General features: G+C 41.5%; 1 protein-coding gene across 1 annotated transcript in view; it reads right to left on the reverse strand.

Moving 5' to 3' along the window:
• The window catches only part of BRF1 (BRF1 RNA polymerase III transcription initiation factor subunit), a 152,113-nt gene that overhangs the window by 6,614 nt on the left and 123,315 nt on the right, over window positions 1-22,184 (reverse strand). The window lies entirely within an intron of this gene.

The raw sequence follows: 22,184 nt of genomic DNA on the forward strand, positions 1-22,184 counted from the left end.
GCTGCCTGTCAGGAAGGAACGTGGGTGGGCACAGAGCAGGAGGTCACACACTTTGGGGAAAAACAATTGATTTTTTGGAACAATGCAGACATGGCAAAACTGAGCCACCTTCTGAATTACCCAGCACTGCTCTGCAACCACTTCCCTTTATTTGGTGACATACACAAGATACCAGTAAGACTATACACAGGAATCCTGTAATTATCAGATTGAATGTTAAACTCCAGCTACAGAAATCATCATCAAAAACAAGGGGACCCTGCATACCTGGAATAAGATGTGATAGAAACTGAACACAAGCATTTTTTTTTTAACTGCATCAAAGAAGACCTGCATATCTGAGGAGAGAAGATGGATCAGTATTACACTACAGCAAACCAGTAAGTATCATTCTCTTCAGAAAAGCATTTCACAGTCTGTTGTCTCCTTACTGCCATGAAGGCTGTTCTCAATCCATCACTTACTGTTTCTTGCTGGTCTCTCCTCCTCATCTAGATACATCCAGCCATGAAAAGCATGACTTGTTTTCTACTGAGACACGGCTCCAACAGCTCCTCAAGTATGTCTTTTAACTAAGTCTACACAAACAACTTAATGAATACCAATTTATGTTTCCAGAGATGTAGGCTTTTATGATATCTTTCCTCTCCCTTTTCTATTAGTCATTCCTTCCTGTTAACACACTGATACCAGTTGTTTTCCTACTTATTTATTTATTTCAAACAATCAGGAAGGAGGAAACATAACCCCAGAGAAAGGGGCAGGGCGGAATTCAGATCGTTATCTATGATGAAGAAGACAATATTAAAATAGAAGGCATTGGCTGAGCTCCAGAAACGGTCATCTCTGGAATGCTTTGCAAGACCTGAAGGGCATTTCAGCAACCGAAGGAGTCCAAGGTGACTCCTTGCAGCAGATACAGATGAAAAGACAGCACAGGAGCGCTTCAGGAGCTGCATCGCTGCATGAACGCATTCTTCTGCGACAGACACCTCTTGTCATGTCTCATGATGATCAAAACCTTCAAGAAAGAGATACTCTCAACCCACATAAATTATCTATTACTTACAATTCCTGGCGGACTTCAGGGCTTAGAGAAAATCCATGTGAAAGCACAGGAGAACTTCACCCCAAGTGCCTGACCGTCTCCTCTCATCACCTAGCCTGAATTGTACAGTTTTCCCCAAACTTGAGGCTCGCTGTCAATCTGTGCTTCCCAAAAGTCACCCTATTCAAACACTTACAAAAACACAAATGCAGCGGTGCCAAAAGGTTAAGCGGCTGAGGGATGCTAATTATCATCCAGGTTGTATTTCACTGACATAACTGAGGAAAAGCCCAACGGGGGTAAGCAATGAAGGACCTTTATTTTAAACCACTAGAAGTGATTATTGTAATTAACATTGCACCAAAGATAGCAACTATTGCTTCATGATACCGAAAGGCTTCAGACCTCCCCGGAGCACCCTGAAATCTTTCCTCCCCCCAATTAAAATCAAGCTGTTGAGTAAGACTCACAAGGTAATCAGAAACTGCTGACACTTCTTTTAGAGCAAATTATGCGTGTGCTCACACAGTGAAGAAAACCATCACAAGCTATAGGAAGCAGAAAGTAAACATTCCAGTTTCACTTTAATTAAAATGGTCCCCTAATGAAAATAAGATTCACGCTTATGAAAAGCCTACTTGCAAACTAAAGCTACATCCAAAAGCCCTTCCATGCCATTTTTCAGCAGCAGTGACTCTTGCTCCTGTTCTGAAATTAAAGCTGCATTTCTGCTCCATGTCAATTGCTCACAAAGGTACTTCGTCACTTCATCACTAGAAACACAGAGCTGTCATCCAGTTTAGGTAATGCAGTTTCTCCCTCAGCACAATATTTAATGCACCATAAAGCCCAGAGCTGGGCTGAGCCCTCTGCATCATGCTACTGCAAGCTACAGCAAGAACTGAGAAAAGCTTAACACCATCCCAAAGAGAGAAAAACGTCTTTTCCCTCTAAAATAATGCTTTTCAATATGATTTATAAAAGAAAAAAAATTGATTTCTCTCCCTTTGGTCTCACATCCATGGGAAAGCCTACTATTACTGCATCCAGGAAGGCTTTATAGGGGTGGCTGGGTTTGGTTAGTTCCTTAAATGCCCTGATGCCCTGACCTCCTTAAACCAGAGCAGCTGCAGCACACCGGCCATATGGAGCCATCAATTACTGGCTGCCATGGCTACCCATAGGGCTCCTTCTGCTGCCTGGCTGCATTACAGAGCATGAAGGAGAGGGGTGCTGCGTGTCCTCGTGGAAAAGCACGACTGCTTCTGAGGTTGAGACAGGTCTGAGCATTACGGATCCAACAAGCAGCTTGAAAAAACAAGGAAGTGAAGAATCTCACTCTATTTTCAATCTATAACATTCTTTCAAGGGATGCAGAAAAACCCTGTCCTTTGAAGTCCAAGACCAAGACCCCCAAGTGAGCATCCCATCCTGCATTAAGGTACGATCCCAAATACACTAAAGCAACAGCCTCTGTTTCAAATGTAATGCTGTGAATGGAAAGCAGTGGTGCTCCTGGTCTTCCCAAGCCTTCCAGGAGTTGCTTGTTAGCAACAACAACCTCTAGTTTGGAGCCCTTCTATTATGAACTCTACAATCAAATACAGTCAGCGCGCTGTATTACAATTCAGTGGGAGGGAGCAACAAACCAACAGCCTTCTCAACAGCAATATGATCCAGCAAAAGGAGGGGCAAAAAGAAAAGACTTCACACAGCCTTAAGTGTTATATCCACATTTCAAACTGCTTCAGAAATTATACAGCTCCACCAATGCTTGTGTCAGCCAACACACGTAGTGCTGGAAGCAGATAATGTTGACATGTTCCTGACAAAAACCAGCAGCGCAGTGCATGTCATCAGAGGCTGCTCCCCGCCGAATCTGCTCCGCTCTCGGCTGAGATGTGCACGATAACATCGAGGTTTGTCCTCCAGCTTAACGATTTAAAAGGAGATGCGGTATAATAGCTTCTGACAGGGCTGAAGATCACACAGACTGAACTTTCAAAGCGAACAAATTCTCTGGAAAACAAGCTGGCTGTGACAAACAACTGTTTTTATTTTTGCTTATTATTTAATAACAAAAGATTACACGGCACAGTACATAAAATAGGAGGAGTACTATGAGGCAATAAAAGCACGTAACTCGCATCAGGTTGTTTGCCCACTGAAAAGGTTTATGATTCCATAACAACCTCCTCAGCAAAACCCTGAAAGTAATTTGGAAACTTACCCAAAGCCGTGTTTCTTACTGAATTTTAATTTAGTCCATCCAAGTAGGGAACATCTTACTGCTGCTTACCACACATACTAATTTTATACACAGACAAACCCAGAATACACGATTGGGAGTGAAGCCTGGAGCCACCAGCCTGCAGTACCATTATGCAGGTCTTCCAAGGCAAATGCGTATAAAACCTATATAACTCCACTGCAAGTATTTCACGTCTGCCATTTCAGTGATAGAAAAAGCCATTTAGAAACAGTCCAGTGGGAGTTGGGTCAGGTTCTTCATGCTGGTTGAGACACCCCTCCCACCTGAGGCCAGATGGTTTTGCCTCAGGAAGTCAGTTTAGCAGACATCTGTGTGAGAAGGAAATTAATATAAATGTTTATCCCGGCTAAAAGTGCCCTTTAATTAGGTACTGTCAACGTTATCCTTACCGGAAAGCTGGGAATTACCTCTCTGCGAGGCTTTAATGATCTTGTTGGAAAGAAAACAGCTTCAGGAGATGATGACCCATGGTTCTGCCATTTCAGCACAAGAGAGGAGTGACCTCCCTGGACAAGGGACCAAGACTGGAAAAATGACAACAATCCCAGAGTACTTCAGGGTTTGCATATACAGCTGCAGACCTACTGCTAGCTGTGAGCTGGGTGCTCATAAGAGTCATTCCCTTGCCCTGGGATGGAAGTTAAGGCCATGGGTGGCCAAGGCCATGGGTGGTTATGACACTGACCAATGGCCATCTCATGCCTGGAGAACAGGGACTGCAGTGTGAGGGTGCAATGTGGCACATCTAAAAGAGCCCATAGAAAACATCAGCTCTATAGAATGACAAAACATCACTGATGTTCACACCTCGAAACCACGTGCACTTGAGTTCTCTGGCCCAGCCCAATTCATCATCCATGTGAAGGCATCAAGGAGTTTCTCTGAATCACACTCCCAGCTATAGGGCCACAGAGACCTTAACTAATGACAAAGAGATGCCAACCAAAGCGTATCTCCACATGGCACTGACCTCAGCTCATGCACAACAAGCTGCTTTGGAGCTGTACCACCGAGACTGAAGGAGTAGCAGGCAGGATCTGAACCTGGAGGATCTGAATCCTCCTCTCCATGCATGAAATATCATAGAGCCATTTCAAGTGGAAAAGCACAAAGCTAAAGTGACAACAAAAAATAGAGTGAAATGAGAAACTGTTCCCGCTTTTGATTCCCACTCAGTCCACTTTAATGCCGGATCAGAGGAGTTATGCTTTCATCAGTGCAGCATCAGATGGTGCAGCACAAAGAACACCTTCAGCACTAATGAGGTTGGCCTCTTCTAGCAAATACCCAGGCTGAAGTATTTAGGCTCTATGAACCTGCTGGTTAAAAAAAAAAAAAAAGAGCCTCTATCAGTCAGTAGAGGAAATAACTATCAGCAAAGCAATAAGCACCTACATCAACAGACATTCAGAAGTGTGAGTGAAAAGCCAGAAGTTTGCTAATGTACAATGAACTGAACACTCATTTCACGCCTCCCTGAGAAGGGCAGAGGTTGCCAACATCTGCAGTCTTCACTAACCCAAAGTGAGCAACATTCTCCGTAGCTGCAGCACTCATTCCTCAATGAGATGCCGTAAAATGGCAACTTGCCATTCTTTCCACTAAAACAAAAGGTTTTCAACAACAAAAATGGAAAGAATGAAATCTAAGGCCACCTTATTGGGACCAAATGAAATTATACTACAGCAGCAGATCCAAAACAATCTCTGCACATATCTGATTCTAAAGGAAATTGCTGCAGACCATGGGAAATTACAATTGCTCCAGGACAAGAAGGGCTGACTGATCTAATATTTCTGGCTGACACACCTTCTTCCTGGCCTTGTCAATAAGGATAGTGATGAGCTCATCTCTCCACAGGTCAGGAAAACATTAGCTGAAAATACGCTATTCCTATCAACATGCAATTTTTTTTCAGATAAAATGATGGCAGAGAAACAGATTTGTACCTTGCTGAGAAAAGCTATTTAAAATAAGGAAGCTATGAAGCATTTTAATGAAGGTAAATGAGTAATCATGATGGTCTCAGTTAAGCAAGCTTAATGACTATGTCATTTCTAAAACACAGGTGTGAGACATCTCATGTGGTGATGATCCAGATATGTCCAACTACCTTGTAGCACGGCCTTACATATGGTAGCAGAGCAGAATGCATTTATTATGGCAGAAATCCAACAATTAGCAGTTAAGTCAAACATGAATCATTTTAAAATCATACCTGGATCTACAGTAAACTGGAATGAAATTCAGGAAGTCAAACAAAAACATTCCCATCTCAACAGAAGTCTTATACTATCAAAAAATCCTCAGCCATTGCACTGCTGCTTTTGTTTCTGATACAAATGTGTTTTGCTAGACTTGAGAAAGGAGGATTACAAACATTTGCTTTTGGACTGGTGTTCTGATCAACCTCAGTCTCATGAAAACAGTTACTGAGGCAAAAGACGAAAAGAAAAACACCTCAGTAACCTGTGGCCTCTGAGAATAACCCATCGAGATGGTTATACCCAAAGGTGATGGCAGATCTTCCCTGGTGACATTACAAGGACAAAAATAACACCAGGCTAAATACCAACTCGCCTCTTCCACCACCTCTGATATACTGTGCACTATTGTGCAGATTAAGTTGCTCTCACCAGCAAAACCAACATTTCAGAATTCAGGAATACACAGATTTGCACAAATAATCTATCATGGAATAAAGATGGATGACATTTTTTTTCCCTTGTATCTGGTCTATTCTACATTAAGGAGCAATTTCACTGCCAGCCATCTGGAAATCAATGTATTCCAAGCTTTATTTTATGATTACCAACATTCCCTCTCGTAACTCATTTCTAATTATAAGCAATAAATCATTCCCTCTTGCTTGTAATTTGTAACAGCCAATTAAGGCAAACCTCTTATTTAAATAGCAAATCTAGCTTTAAAACATCACATACTTGGAGGTATGCATGGAACACATCTAATCAAGCAGACAAATGGTAGTCGACAATCTAACATGGCTGTGGAAGTCACTGAGGAGAGACACAGGAAAGCACAGCACGGCCTTCTCGCATGACCTAGGTACATCAGGACCTTCCAAAACTGAAGGCATGGGTCTTATCTGCCTGATCTACTGCAGAGGAAATTGACATGTTGCAAAACATGAGCCAACACGTTCCTCCAGGAGGTCTGGTGTCTTCCCTTCAACGTATTAGGAAACTAATAAGGCTGTAACAGGAGAAGAAGCCGTAGGTTGGTCCGGTGAAAGGTTCTGGATGTTTTTTTAGTTCCAATTTAACAAAGGTGAAAAGTACACGGCACTAAAATTAAGACTAAAAAACCCAATTAAAGAAGCTTTTCCTGTGAGTGTATTTCATTGAGACGTGGCCTGTCTTCCAAGCCCAAAGACACCAATGTGTGCTCCTACATGCTCACCCTCTCAGGTTTCTCTGTTGTTAAGATTTAGTAAGTTTTAGCCCATAGTGTTGCACTTGGCACAAGAAAGGCACAAACTTGAAGGACCTGTCTCCATCCCTCACAGCCAGGAGAGGATCAGGCAAGAACAAAGCAATGAAAGTCTGCGAAGGAAAGGAAGGCATCAGCAAATAAATCCAGATCATCCCTCTGGGGAGAAGTCTTTAATGGTGATTTCCTGTGATAACTCTTACCAACGGGAAAATATGAAAGAAATGTAGTGGAAGATTTCAGACAAGACAAAACAAGGTGGGTCTGGCAGCACTGCCAAGGACACTGAGAAATGTTTACATGTATTTGTTTCTTCAGTGTAGGTCTAAAAAACAGGCATGTGAGAGCAAACACAAAAGACAGGCTTCCTATAAACAGCTCTGCTGGGATTTGTCCGTTAGAGAAAAAAAACAACAACTGTTGTCAGGAAAGTATTTGATATGATTTTGGATGCAGAATTTATTACATGAGAAACTGATCTTAGGAACGTGGAAACGGTTTCCACTGAGATTTTATTTGGTCATCACACAGCTCAAGTCTGTTCCAGCTTTGCATCGTGTCATCTGTTAAACGTTTACAGTAGGAATCAAGGGAACTGAATTTGGATAAAATCCATCTCAACTGACCTAAATCTGATCTGACCTGAATAATCAAACTAATACAGAATTCAAATACGGCCAGACAAAAGCAAATAGAGGTAATTCATTAGCTGCAGTTCTTTCAGGCATTTCCTGCCCTTTCCCACACATGAGGGGTATGCACCCACTCTACTTTTCTTCCTAGAAAGCAATGAAGGTAAAGTGAGCATCTTGTACCAAAGATGTCAAAGGCCAAGAGCAGAAGCCCCATAAGCTCCACTGGATTCACTTTCCCCTTCAGACACTGAAGGATATGATTCCACAGCACTATCACAGCAGACAGGCTCTGTACTTACACTGCCAGCTTCACTTTATTCCTAAGAGTCTGAGCTGAAGGCATGCAGGTGCAGCACCATTCAAATACACAGCACATCTCTACAGATGGATCAGCATGTGTGTAGATCCTGTTCTGAGTGTTTAACAAAACTTTTCTCTCTTCTTTTCACGAGAGATCTAAGTATCATTTATTCATCTTCTCCAAAACACAAAGCTCAGGCATCCTAGCTGGCTTACATCTGGCTTACTCTCTTGGTAAGTGAGAACGAAGCACTTGGAAGAAATCTCAGAAATCACTGGTTTGATGTTGGTGAAACTTGGACAGCATTTCTGGCAAAACCTTTGGATCAGGATGCAACATAAAAGTGTGAAGGGAGGGAGAAGCAGACACCAAAGCTTATAACATTTGGGTTTGAAAATAAGGCCTCATTCCAATTGTGCCTGTGGATGTATATCTTCCCCATTCAATGTTTTAAAAGCTTTATATAAACTATACTTCTAAGCAAGCTTGTAATTAGCAAAGGGCAGGCTTGGTTCTAATTATAACTTGCACAGATGCACATTATGGAAATACTTAGCTAATAACCATAGCAATGCTCTGCTGATGGCTGAAGTCAGGCTGGCATGTGATTGCCTTGTTACCACTTGCGTACTTTCTGTCTTGTGCAAACTGGGCTCCCTAAGAAGCCTGCAGGACTGGTCTGCCAGCTCTTCCTCCCAGCTCTGCTACATCAGGTAATCCAGACTTGGCTGCCATCAGTGCTGTGATGATCCTGCTCCATAAGGGTATACTGTAGGATACTATGCTGTGGGATACCTGCTCTCATCTCACCAGGACGTGCTGACACCAAAAGGATCAGGGAATCTGGCAGATGTAGCCAACCTTGCACCATCTCACCAACAGACTGTGCCCAGTCCACACATGAGATGGAAACAGTGAATTATGTGCACACTGTTCTTTAAAGCCTTTGTCAAAGTTAAAATGAAGATGGTTCAGCATCTGACCTCAAAGCCAAAATATTTAAAAAGAAAAAAAACAACCAAAACTCAATTGGATGTTCAGCTACAAAAACTTCTCTCCAAGTCAAAGTCCCTGTAAAATCATGCACGACTCTCACAACTTTGGATCCAAATTCTGACACAGCAAAGGTCCAGAAAGTAAGTGGTACCTCTTTATTCCAACCCTGGAAGCTACTGGTAATGCAATTTCTACTTGGGTATAAGCATGCATGGTTAATAAAGTACAAATATGGTACAAATAACTGGGAAAGCAGCCATTTACCACTGAACGTGACACTAGTGTAAAAGAAACACCGCTACACACCATAAGTCCTTGCTTGCATATGCTATTATGTACTAATGAATCACTGAACTGAGCCCCAGAAGCCCTTTATGTTATAAAAAAAAGCCCACCTCCTCAGCAATGCATTTGGTACAGACAGATTAGTGTTATAATGCAGCCACATTTTCCTATGGGAAAAAAAATATATATCCAAGTGTTAAGAAGGAAAACAAATCTAATGGCTGTTTTAGAATCTGTGAGCAATATGTGCAATTCCTTTCAAGGGAGGAGGATGTAATTTCAAGTGCAGGGAGCAGACAGCATCATCTCCTCCGTGTAAACTCCACGCTGCACTGCTCAAATTCAGTTAGGTTACCTATTGAAAGGGAATCCTACATGGAAAGATGATTTATTTTCAGTTAATAGCGGCTTTAAAGCAGCTTAATATTTGTGCTGACATATACATATTAACCAATGAAACCTCATTCAAACTGCAAGGGAAATGCCTCTTGCAGCATCCTGCACTGGTTTCACCACTCCACGGGCCTAATTAATCATAGAATCATTTTGAGTTGGAAGAGTCCTTTAAAAGCCACCTGATCCAACCCCCCCTGCAATGAATGGGGACACCTACAGCTCCATCAGGAGCTCAAAGCCCCATCCAGCCTCACCATGAGCATCTCCAGGGATGGGGCATCTACCACCAATCTGGGCAATCTGTGTGAGTGCCTCACCACTCTTATTGTAAAAAGTTTTATTGTAAATAAAGTTCAAACAGGTCCACATTTCTCCTGTATTGAGACACTGACTGCCATCCTCTGGGTATGATTTAGCAAGCAGTTCCTCATTCATCAAATGGTCCACACATCAAATCAATATATTTCCAGTTTGGAGAGAAGGATGTTATGGGGGACCATGTTAAAAGCCTTAGAGAAGTCCACATAGATGACATCAGCAGCTCTTCCCTTATTCACTGACACAATTACACTATCATAAAGAGAGACGTGGTCTGTCAGGCAGGACCTGCCCTTGGTGAAGCCATGCTGGCTATCCTGTATCACCTCCGTCTCTTCCACATGCCTTAGCATAGTTTCCAGGAGGATCTATTCCATGATCTTCCCCAGCACAGAGGTGAGGCTGACAGGTTGGTAGTTCCCTGGGTCATCCTTTCTACCTTTCTTAAAATGGATGTGACATTGCCTTTTTTTCTAGTCACTGGGGACTTCATCTGACCACCACAACTTTTCAAATATCATCAAGAGTGGCTTGGTGACCATGTCAGCCAGTTCTCTCAGGACTCCGGGATGCTTGGGCCACTGGTCCCTAATTTGGCTCAGTCAAAACCAGCTGGGTCGGCCTAAATAGATTGTTGCTAATTATTGCCCTTTGAAATTGCTGGAGTTGCCAAAATGGGTTAAAGGGCACATACAAAAGCAGGTCAGCCAACTGGCCCAAGGGACACGGGGCTGACGTGGCCTCACAGCCCTTCCAGATGGCTCCCAATGCCTCCTCTCCCACTGAGCCCTCACCTGCACAGGCAGAAGGCTGACCTCAATCTTATAAATTCGGGAGGCCCTTCCCTTTTAAGATATCACGGTCCCCAACCCTTTATTCTTCAGCCATCAAATATCCAACTGCTCAAGAAGGCTGGCATAGAAGTGAGGCGAGCAGCTCCCATTGCCACGCAGCATCCTTCCCCCCCCAACAGTGGCTACAGAAGATGTATTAAAAAGAAAATTGCTGCTGTTCCATCCTGGGATTGCTCACGCACACCTTTGCTTTGTATATATGACAACACTGAAAAGCTCTAACAGTTACAGTTATCCTTCAGCACTGCGCTCCCTCAGAAAGGTACAGCTATGACCAGATTGGGTCATCTGAGGAGCAGTAACACATGCTGTGCAAGGTACCTTCCTATCACAATTACAAGGATATGGGCTATGAACGGTAAAAGGAGTTCGGCTGACCGTGAAATGTGCAAACCCTACAATAAATAGATATTTATACACTGTCTTATTTATACGAAGCCCCTCTTTCCTAAGCCACCCTTTATATTTTGATGCTGTATACCGACAAGCTTTTCAGACGTGCAGCAGTTTTTAGTACAACTCTGGAAAGAATGAGTAAAACACGAAGCAAACTTTATCCATCTCAAGTAAATCCCTGCTCCTTCCTTTGTACCTCAGAGAGCTTTCAACACAACTGTGCCATGAAAAAACAATTGCACTGAATAGAGGAGACAGTGAATTCCCACTGTAGCTTAAATCCTTTTGCATACTAAGCTCTGTCTGAAGATCAAAAAACGTACTTTCAGGTTAATCTTGTGCACTTTGAACTTTAACTCCTCTCACAGCAAAGGAAAAAAATCACAGAAAACAAGCCAATATTCCTACAAGCCCTGAGCTACTTCAAGTTAAGTGCTAGAGAGCATTGTGACACTTCGTATGCACAGACCCTTTCTAGCCTTTGTGCTGCATGCATCCCTCTCCAGAGCCAAAGGGCTCCCTGCTGCACACAAAGAGAAGGCTGTTTGGGCTGAAGTCACAACTTCAAAGACCAGCAGCACAAAATTTGCCAACTTGCTTTGCCATTCATGCAAATGTCAACTGGAACAAAAGCACACAGAGTAAAGTTGTTACAGAATGCCACGCAGGGAAAATAATGCAAATTTGTATCAATGATCAACTTAGCCTTAACTAAGTCTAATGAGCAACTCTGCCTTTGTTCTTTTCCATCATCACACTCATTTTGCTCTGTGAGTTTGAAAAGGCGTTTCTGAAGCATCAGTTAAAAAGCCGAGCTTGAAAATTTAAAACAAGCCCCCACCTTCTTTTTTTTTTTTAAAGAAACATAAGCCTTGAATGTGTTAAGTTTAGATTTCCTACATTCTATACTTGGTTAAAATATGCAACAAATGCCTAAGAAGTGCTTGGCCCCAGAGAGACAACAGTCTGCACAGACTCACTCCAAATACGTCTGCCTTTCAGTTGTTTAACCTCCATACACTGCACTGCCTTTATCAGCACAGCATCATTCCAGTTCGCCTTGGTTTTCTGTGTCCTCAAAATATCGTGGGAACATCAATAGTTGGCAAACTAACACTTGGGCTTTTAGCATGAGGCTACAGATCTCTCTGCTACTTTCCTCGGTCAGTTAGCAAAACCTTACAATAAATAAACAGATGAACAAATATATATATATATATATATATAAATGCAATGTAATGTAACTGCCATGGCAATGTAATGTAACTGCCATATGGTAATGTAAACACATTTCATAGTGCTTTTTCTTTTTTTTTTTCTTTTTTTTTTTTTTTTAATGGAAGAAGCTTTTTAGAGTAAACTGTGCTAAAGGATCTCAATCGAATTTAACACATGCACAATAGATTTACATTTGGAAAACAGTTTGGTAGCAATTTATGGCCCTTTGACGTGAACTTTCACAGTCATTCTTCGAGCAAGAATGCATTAGTTCAGAAGTGTAATGTTTTGGCTGGCCTCAGTGGGAAAATAAGAGCTGAAGCCTCTCGAAGGCTCTTTTTACCTCGAGGGTTCTGCATTTTAAGATCTAGAAAATCTTAATAGACGAAGAAGAAAGAAGAATAAACCACTTGTTTCTTCATTAACAAAATATATACTTCTAGCATGAACTGAAAAACACGTTTCTCCAACAACTACCAACAGCAGCAAAAAGTTGATCCATCCAATACCAGATTCGTTTATTGCTTCTACGCCTTGCCACTGAATTATGACACTATGCAGGTAGTCTGAACACTCAAATGCCCCACTCATCTCAACTGACACAACTGCAAAACACATGCTTCAGAAACATACAGTCTGTTTACCAAATGGCAGCACTGCGCAGAGAACCATGGAGCAGATTTCTCTCATCCCTCTACAAAAGCAAAGCATGGAAGTCATCAAGCAAGTGCTGCTCCAGCACTCCTACCCTGGGCTCCTGGCTCATCAGCGCTTATGGTGACACAAGAAGCACATTTGGCTTGGGATCACCAAATTGTTTCCTGCAGACATCACCCAAACAACTTGAGCAAGATAAGGCAGGAGGTGCTGGGCTGATGCTGGCTCCATCCTCTCCTCATACAAAAGACAGGTCCATCGGACTCACACCAGTGGGAGCAGTATTAGGACAACCCAATGGACACAACCAAAGCTCCCAAATGCCGGTATTCACCGTGGCCAGTAAGAAAGTTCCACTGGGTATTCTCTCATACAACCAGTATTTTGGCAGGCTAGATTTTGCTCTTCCTTCGTTACACACATGACAGCACCACAGTTTTTAAAGGAATAACATCATTAGTTGAGTAGGTGACTTCAGGAATAAGAGCTAAAAAGTTAGACTCTAGATGTCAGACTGAAATGTAAAGCTAGCTTTAGTTCTGACATAAATAGTGTGCAAGCTTCACGTTTACTACAACAGATGAAACAAGTCCCAATTCTTTTTGAATAGCAGAACTACTGAAGAGACATAGTGGAGTTTAGCACAGTGGGAGTTTTAGCTGTCTATCGCTACACATTTAAACACTTGAGGACTTTGCAATAAATGCTGAAATGAATTCACCATCAAAAGACAAAATCCATGTTCTATCTGCCAAAACCTTTAGCAGCCTAAACAGAAAATGTCACAATTGATTTCCAGCAACGGTATAAAAATAAAAAACAACGTTTTAAAGTCTTCAGGGGAAAGATAGATAGACAGATAAACAGCATGACAGACAGATGGATTTACTGCTATCGGTAATTTTTTTTACTCTTCCTAAGCAAAAAACAGGCTTCAAATGAATTGATACAACTAAACAGATTAATTAAAAAAACACCACAACTAATGAGTAATTTTATTCTTTAATACTGTGGTCTGTCAGGGTTATCGGCCCAGAGGTATAAAGCTGACAGACTTCTGTTAGAGCACTGCTGGTTTTTTGCATTACAGTTAAAGAGCTTCCTCTCTCCTTGACTGGTGTCAGCTGGAATAGAACAAAAGCATCTGAAAGGGGGTTTAAAAAAAGAAAAAGCTACAAAAAAAAAAAAATAAAGAAGAGCCACCCTGGGCTATTAAATGTGCTGTTTTGGAGGCTCTTTTATTTCCTTTCCATTTCAGTCAGTCAGTCATAAATTAAACTCAAGGTTCAGTTCGCACCCACAGATCTGCTGCTAAAGGGAAGGTCTGCATGTCCCCCACATCCACAGACCCTCTGCCAGGAAGAGGCCATTCTGTGGGCTGGGGTATTCACAGATCCCCCCTTCACTCTAAATTTATCAGGATCTGCAAAAATTCCTGATTTAAACCATGTGGTAAAATAGAGATGGCAAAGTAAGCCAATGTCCATAAACTCACAAGGTTGTCTGTAAACCTTTACCAAACATACGGCATTGGCAGGAGGTACTGCTGAGCTGATAAGCTGTCAACCATGCTTACTGACAGGCCTGCACATTTAAAAGGACTGAGAAATAAGCAACTTTATCATTCCGCTGCAAGAGAATCAATGCTGATATTAGGAAGAGGAGTTTGAGTGACCAGCCTTCAAGAAATGCAGTTTTAACGAACAGCGAGATGGACCACTCAAAATTAGCAACTAAACAACCTGTTTTCATACAGCCTTTACTAGATGAGCAACTGAAGTGCAGCCAGGATCAGAGTAAGTCAGATTTTAGTTTTACTTTCCACTTGCTGCATTGAAGAAAACTCATCAAATCAACCGTTCCTACTTAAAATGGAAAAATGGCTCCGAGAAAGGCAACTGGAGTGGAGAAATAATTACCCGGAGGTTGGTTTATTTAAGAATAAATTCACTCAAACAGAGTCAACAGAATCACTGGTGGAGAAGGGCAACAGGTTCCCTCTCAGTTCTCCCTTGTGCAGAGGCTGGAGGCTGCTGCAGCCTTCCCACATGGCCGAGTGGACAAGAGCTGTTCTACTACAGAAGGCACAAACCAGTTCCTGTCATTTACAAGTTTCTTTCAAGATGCTTTTAAATTCTTTCACACTTCGACTTGGCTTATTAGCTGAAAAAATAAAGGGGTGAAGGTACTGACTCCCATGCATGAATATGAAACGGAGCCATTGCTTCCTTCCCAAGGCCCAGCAGGGACTAAGCCATACAGCACCCTCTGGATTGCCATGGTGTATTTAAGTTCATTCCAGCTGCAGTGGACCCATGGGATCACATAAATGCTTCATCATTACAAAGTTAATGAATCACAGAATGGTTGAGGTTGAAAAAGGGTCTCTAGAGGCCATGTGGAATAACCCCTGCTCAGATAGGGTCATCTACAGCCCACAACAACTAACCCTGTCTCTCTTCAAGCTTATGAATACCCCAAGGATGAAATTCAGACTTGGTTTAATCAGATACAGCTCAAGAAAGACACAGATCTCATGATATCTCTTCTGTATTTGGCCCTCAACCTCTATTTTGACTATGCTATCTTCAAACATGGCACTCAACCTGACCACCACCATCTGCTGTTCCACTGAGATCAACCTTTTCCCTGGTTTCATCCTAGTTTTGCCATGCCATATGCTGTTGTTCCACTTGTCTTTGCTTTAAATGCCTGTAATGTTCACCTGTATGTAAGTTCCTATCATGAAACTATGCACCTGTATTTCAGCATTTCCTCCAGATCATCGCCATTTTATTTCTTGCTGAAATCACCCTAATGACTCCAATTCTTTCATCTGCAGAAATGAACGGATGTCCAAGCAAGGCCTAATGCCTCCCTAATCTGTCACGTGGTGCTTCTGCAACACGTGACCCAAATGGGTCCTTTTGTACAGCTTCATATCTAATTTGCAGCCTGCTATCTCTCTCTGTCTCTTTCAGCCTTATGGCCTTTACAGCTTGTGCTCCCATGTACGTCTGCATTTCAGATTATATTTCTTTGGATGCATTAGCCTGGATTTTTTCCAAGATGCTCTTTTTATTTCCTGCTCTCAGTACTATTTTTTTTCTTAGTGGCACTGTTTTGCATGGCTGTTTTCAGTGTTCTTTGCTGTATGACTCACTTTATTGTCTCCTGCAGATTTCATTAGCACAGTTTTCTGTGTCATTATGAAGCAGGACCGGGTTTCACACGCTGTTCAAGCTTTCCACTAAGCATCTTCTTGAAAGCTAGCGCCATTCTCACTGTTTACTTGAGCAGATATTGGTACTCCTCAAAGGAAAGATCTTGAAGTAAGAGAATCTGTCTAAACAGTCCAAGTTTCCTGAAGTGCTGTGAGGAGAAGAGTAACGGAGTGGAGAGGCAGGGTATGCTAACATCATTAGCTCCTGGAAGACTATTTTTTTCCCATGACCTGTTTTGTTAGGTATTCAAAGGTAACTTCTGCCAGGAACAGATGGTGTTCAAGCAGACAACTGGCAAGTGGTCCCAAAGAGTGCAGTGAGATGGTGGTGTGAGTAAGTCTGGTCAGTTATCCAAAAATCAGTATGAGTACAACAGGAGCTGCCAAAAGCCATCGTTTCTAAAGGAAATTTGAGTAAGTAGGACAAATAAACCTGTAGGTGAGTAATTGTAAGAAACTTTCTGAGGGAAGGATGGTGTCTATTAGCAGCTCTGCAAAGCGTTCGCATCAAATAGTTTACGGATGGTTGGAAGTAAGTTGGTGCCAACTTTGAAACGTGCTTTGATACGTGCCCTTATTAAAGAGTACGATAATGATCTTCCACAGATACGATGGCACAGCTAGAGCAATAGACGAGAGAAGCACTTCTTGAGAAATACTTTACACAAACAAGCCTTAATCCTCCACATTCAGCCTTCAAGTGGCTGAATAAATTTCCTCCCAATTTTTACTCCAATATTCTTCTGCTTTAGACCAAAAAAGGCTAACGCAGACCTTCAAATGAATTCCACTATACATTATTTATGTGTTTCAGATAATCCCTGCTAACTGTCCAAAAAACATCTCATTTGCAGAAATTGCATACTCTCTCAGCATAAACATTACTAATGACAGAAAATAAAACCAGAAGGGATTCATCCCCTTTTTAATGCTAAATATTATGCGAGTAACTAGCAGCTCTGTAACCTCAATGCTGCCTCAACACGATTTGCAAAATCGTACAGAAAATTGAAAATAAATTGTTAGGAGATTATTCAAGAGAACTATTGCTGGTAATCTCCTAATAAGACATTCTGCTTTGCCCTTCACACATATATTTTAACACTTTCCCTTGCAGTGTTTCTCTGAGCCTAAGTCCATAAGGAGCACAGTTAGAAGGAAGTCTTCTCCTGCATTATGCCTCAACAAGCCACAGGCTTGAGATATCCATGGGCCTGTTTAAAATATTTACAGTCAGCAAGGTCAAGTTGGAGATCCCGGGCAGAAATCTATCACACTCTGAGACATGGAAGGATTCCTTTCCACTCCCACCTCCCGCATCTCCCCAGAAATACATTTAACAAAGACTTCAAAGCACTGTTACAAACCCTGCCAACGCAGGGACAACCATGCAGAATGTGTTTTCTCTATCCAGAACTCACCCCTCTGCAACACACAGATAAAAATTAATCTTTACAACGTCCTCTATAAGATCTAGAGGTAAGGGGTCCTACCAACAAGATTTCAAGCCTTTACTACGTTTGTGGGAAGCAGGGGATGCTGCCAGTGGGATGACACAGACAGCATTACAGAGCCAAGTGCCAAACACTGAAGCAGAAAAGCCACATAAAGGTGTTTATCAAAGATAGCCCCGATACACTATTACTCATCAGGCGATGGTAGGGCCAGAGCAGCAGCTGCACTTCAGACCGTGATGTAATCCGCAGTTCAGCTGCAGGGGCTTCACTAAACGTCCTGAGGTTTCATCATCCTCTGGATGACAGGTCTGTGTTTCTCTCACACCAGTTTGTATATCAAGCATTTAACAGACAAGGAAGCAATTCTACATTTTGGAACCCACAATTCATTTTGAATTTGTGCCCCTAAAGCGTCCCTCCTTACTATATAACCTATATATGATTTTGGAAGTGGTATCTTAAGCATGGTCTGATGATATTGGTTATTATATGACATTTTCATCATCAAGGGGAAGTTCTGGTTTTCCATAGGTACCCTGCTGAAAAAAAAAGTTCTTTGCCCTTTTCCTCCCACTTACGCAGAACACTCTCCTTCTCACCCTAACCACAGCAAAAAAACAAACCCAAACAAAACAACCCCAATACAACCACTGACCCAATATTTGCTGGGATCAAAGCAAAACTTTAACAGCATTAAAGGCGCTGAAAACAAATCACAGGTGACCCAGCATGTCACAACACTCTCAGACAAGAAGAACTGTCAGGAAACTAAAGCTGACAACTTTCCAGCCCATCAGGACATTGGCAGAAAAGGCCTAAAGAAATCTCATATGGTTTTTTTTTTTTTTAACAAGATCTTAGCCTGTCTCACAAGTAAGGTTTTCCACTGCCAGATGGTCGATAGGAATGCTAATGGAAAGAGTTGAAGCTGAAATAAATCTGCCACTTTTAATCAATCACAGATGACTGTGTCATCAATAAGCGACTCGTGTTATGACAAACTCCCTTTGGTTAGCTACAAGCAAAGCTGATGAAATGCATCATGCCTACGTATTCATTGCCAATACTCGGCAATGTGTAACACAGGCATTTTGAGGCTTAAAGATTATTTTTCCCACCTACGTATTCACTGCCAATACCGGGCAACTTCAACACGAGCATTTTGAGACTTAAAGATTATTTTTTCCCCTAGGAGTGCTGTGATCTCGGATTCACAGTGAAAATTGCTCAAAAGAGCAACAGTTTTTAACTGTTGGAAGCTATTTAGATAGTAACTCAGCCAAAACACACACACACATCAACTTTAAAAATGCTCTTAAATCAGAGGAATAGAAACCCACTCACGGGCAACATGCGAGGTGCACCCTCCACTGCAGAGCAAAGACAATTCTATAGGAGATGCTGACAGTGCATCCAACAGTCATTCACTTCACACCCATCCAGGTACCCCAAAATTTAACGTGTCCCTTGTGAAAAGTGTAAACGAGAAGAAGAGACACAAAGATATCCCTTCTCAAGGGAGAAAGTAATGAATCATAGAATGGGTTAAAAAGGACTGTCGTGATCATCTAATTGGTACTACACCAGTATCAGCTGGGCTTTAGCTACGTGTCACACACACAAACACAAAACAACCAAATCCAAATCCACCCTCGGTTAAGAATTCTGTCTTTTTTTTTGCCTTTATTGACTATTGTCCATCAGTATTTTGAAATATAATTGGCAAAAAAAGACTCTAAGATTAGGCTGCGGAAATGTAATATTTTCCCAATTTAGAGGCAATATGGCATTCAGTCGCTTGAAAGGGAAAAGAATAAATGAAAAAGAGTTACTACAGCATGAGAGCACACAAGTCGTTTCAAATCCAGTTATGGAGACACAGGAAATTATCATTAGCCCAAACTTCATAACTTGGCTATCAGCATGAGGATAAGTCTATTACTAAAAATGTTGCGCCCTCTTCACCAAATTATAAACCCCCAGAAATCCAACTTACAAAGACTAGAAGTCATCGCAAAAACATTCACGTTGCTTTTGCAGCTCTCACTGAGCACAGCTGTGATGATACAGATGCTCTACTTCTTTCTCCTTATCACCCAGCAAAGAGGGATGTGACCTTTGTAATGACCGAGCACCAGATATGAACCAACCACATTTTGCTTTCTCCAAGCTCTGCTCTTATTTTTTATGTTTTGGTGTCCATCTAAGTGCTGGACAGGATTGCTGGAACAACACAATCACCCTTCAATATAGTTTTGAAAGAGTATTGTACTCTGTGCACTCAGAGAACACCCTCGATCCATTTTATGAAATAATGAACACCAAAATGAGTATTCCGATACCTTCAACATTTAAAACTAACCCATTTTTAGTCCAGTAATAATACTCTGAAAGATAATATGTTAGAGATATTATAGACTGCCACAGCATGATAGATTAGTCTCACAGTATCGATCTTCAGGAGACCAAACAGCTGATATGTGAATGTTCCCTGCAGTTTAATCAGTCTGCACCTTTCAGTGTTGCTGAATTACTTCTCAATTTTCCTATTTCATCTTCATTTTGTGTTTCTGAAGTTCTAAGAAAAACACAACTTCTTCCTCTTTGCACGAATCAATAGGTTCTTTTCCTAGATTTTGAGAAAGCCTGAAGTCCAAATGGCACCTGTGAGCCTCAACAAAACCGAAACAGAATAAATAACACTGACAGATTGCTAAAGAAAGGCAAGGCCATTAAACACAAGGCAATCCCCAAAAGTTATTGCACAAAAGAAAGGTAGAGAAAATATCTATAGCAGCAGGTATGGAGAGCACGTTCTCTAAGTTATCAGGGAAAGCTATAACACCAGTTGGCAAGAATTCAGGTGTTCTTAAGTGGATTGTTTTACCGTTTCCTTCCAAAAGCGTGCACAGAGAGCATGCACTTGTCCAACGATGTGCCTCGTTAAGGGCTGACTCTCACAATTCCTTGCAGACATACCAAAACACACAGCTCCACCTCCAGACAGAGTCCACCGAGGGCAGTGGGACAAAAGCCAGCCCTACATATGTTACAATGAGGAAAATCTTAAGGTGATTCACTAATAATAAGTTGGAGTGATTGAAATTGCTTATCTAAAACCTTCACTACCTCATCTGAATGACTTTATTAAAGCAGCTACGTTTAAATTCCTCTTTAAAATCTCCCTTAAATATCAGCACTTCCACAGCTCCCGTGACTTTGACCCTCAAGTTACAGTGGTAAATTAAGAGCGTTTAAATCATTTCAGATTTACCTTATTAAGACAGTTTCAACTGGAAGATAGCCAGATCTCTCCAAAGCTGTGAAGTGGAGCAGCATACGGGAGAGAGGAGCTCTGCTGTGCTCTAGAGCCTGCTTGACTAACAGTTACATCTTCAATAACAGCTTGAAAATCACCATCAACCTTTACAATGGCCTGAAAGTGGAGCCCAGTATGGGTACCCCCAGCCTCACTATGTCTCCCACAGCTCTTAAAACTACACGCCGTAGAGATGAAGGATACTGAAAGTATGGATTACCGTAATAGAAAAAATCTTGGTTTCATTTGCTTTCAAATGGCTTTTAAAATGAAATAAACAGATACTGAGATTGAAAAGAGAGGGAAAGTAATTTAGACAAAAATGCAGCTGTTGCTGAAGTTGGCCTCTCGTAAGCTCTCTGCAAAAAACATCTTAAGTCTGGATTTCCCTCAGTTGCAAATCCTATCAGCAAATGCTGAACCATAAACTTGAGTTTTCTACTCTCTGCTCTTCACTGAAAAGCAAATATAACGCTGTGCTTAATATCTCTTAGCTACCAACACTGCACCCAAACAGTCACTATATGTAATATATATGTATATAGTCACTATATACTACTGCAAGCTCACCCTGGGATCTCAGAATTCCCTAATTTAAGACCTGCTTATGTTTTAAGGAATAATTTCAACTCAAAGCTAACAGAAAAACTGCAGCCTAGCTATCACTGGATCTTATAAATGGTTTCTGACAGTGCTCCTAATGAGGTAGAAATAAATGCAGAAAAACTGCACCTTCTTCCAACAGCTATTTAAGGGACCTTTTCTGTAAAACCTGTCTTTTTTATCTGTATTCACATGTGTGAATATATATTTGTGTTCACGAGATGTATGGCACAGTCTATTTGAGCTGTAAAGCATCAACATATTCTGACCAGTAGCTCATCAAAGGCATTCAGAAGGAAGAAAACTGCATGGAAATGTCATATACGGATCAAAATTGGTAACTACATCTTGGCTGTATAAAACAGTTTTGTAATTCTTGCTATACATTAAGCCATAAGATCAAGAATGTTCACAAAGCATCTATACACAACACCACACTGACCAAATGAGATACATTAATACAATCTTAAATAGACTCTATGAAGCACTGTTTTTAAAGGACACTTTTCTTAACCCAGCTAAATCAAATTCTTTTGCTCCCCCAACAATTTCCTGATGAAACAGAACAAGAATATTAAAACAGAAAACAACAGGAAAATGAAAATATGGCTCCACAGATGAAAAGTTGCACCTGTGCCTACAGGAACTTAAGGAACTTTAAATCATACAGAGTCATAGAATCACCAAGGTTGAAGAAGACCTCCAAGATCATCCAGTCCCATTATCCACCTACCACGAATACTTCCCCACTAAATC

This window comes from Coturnix japonica, chromosome 5 (genome assembly GCF_001577835.2).
Source record: "Coturnix japonica isolate 7356 chromosome 5, Coturnix japonica 2.1, whole genome shotgun sequence".
Taxonomy (NCBI): Eukaryota; Metazoa; Chordata; class Aves; order Galliformes; family Phasianidae; genus Coturnix; species Coturnix japonica.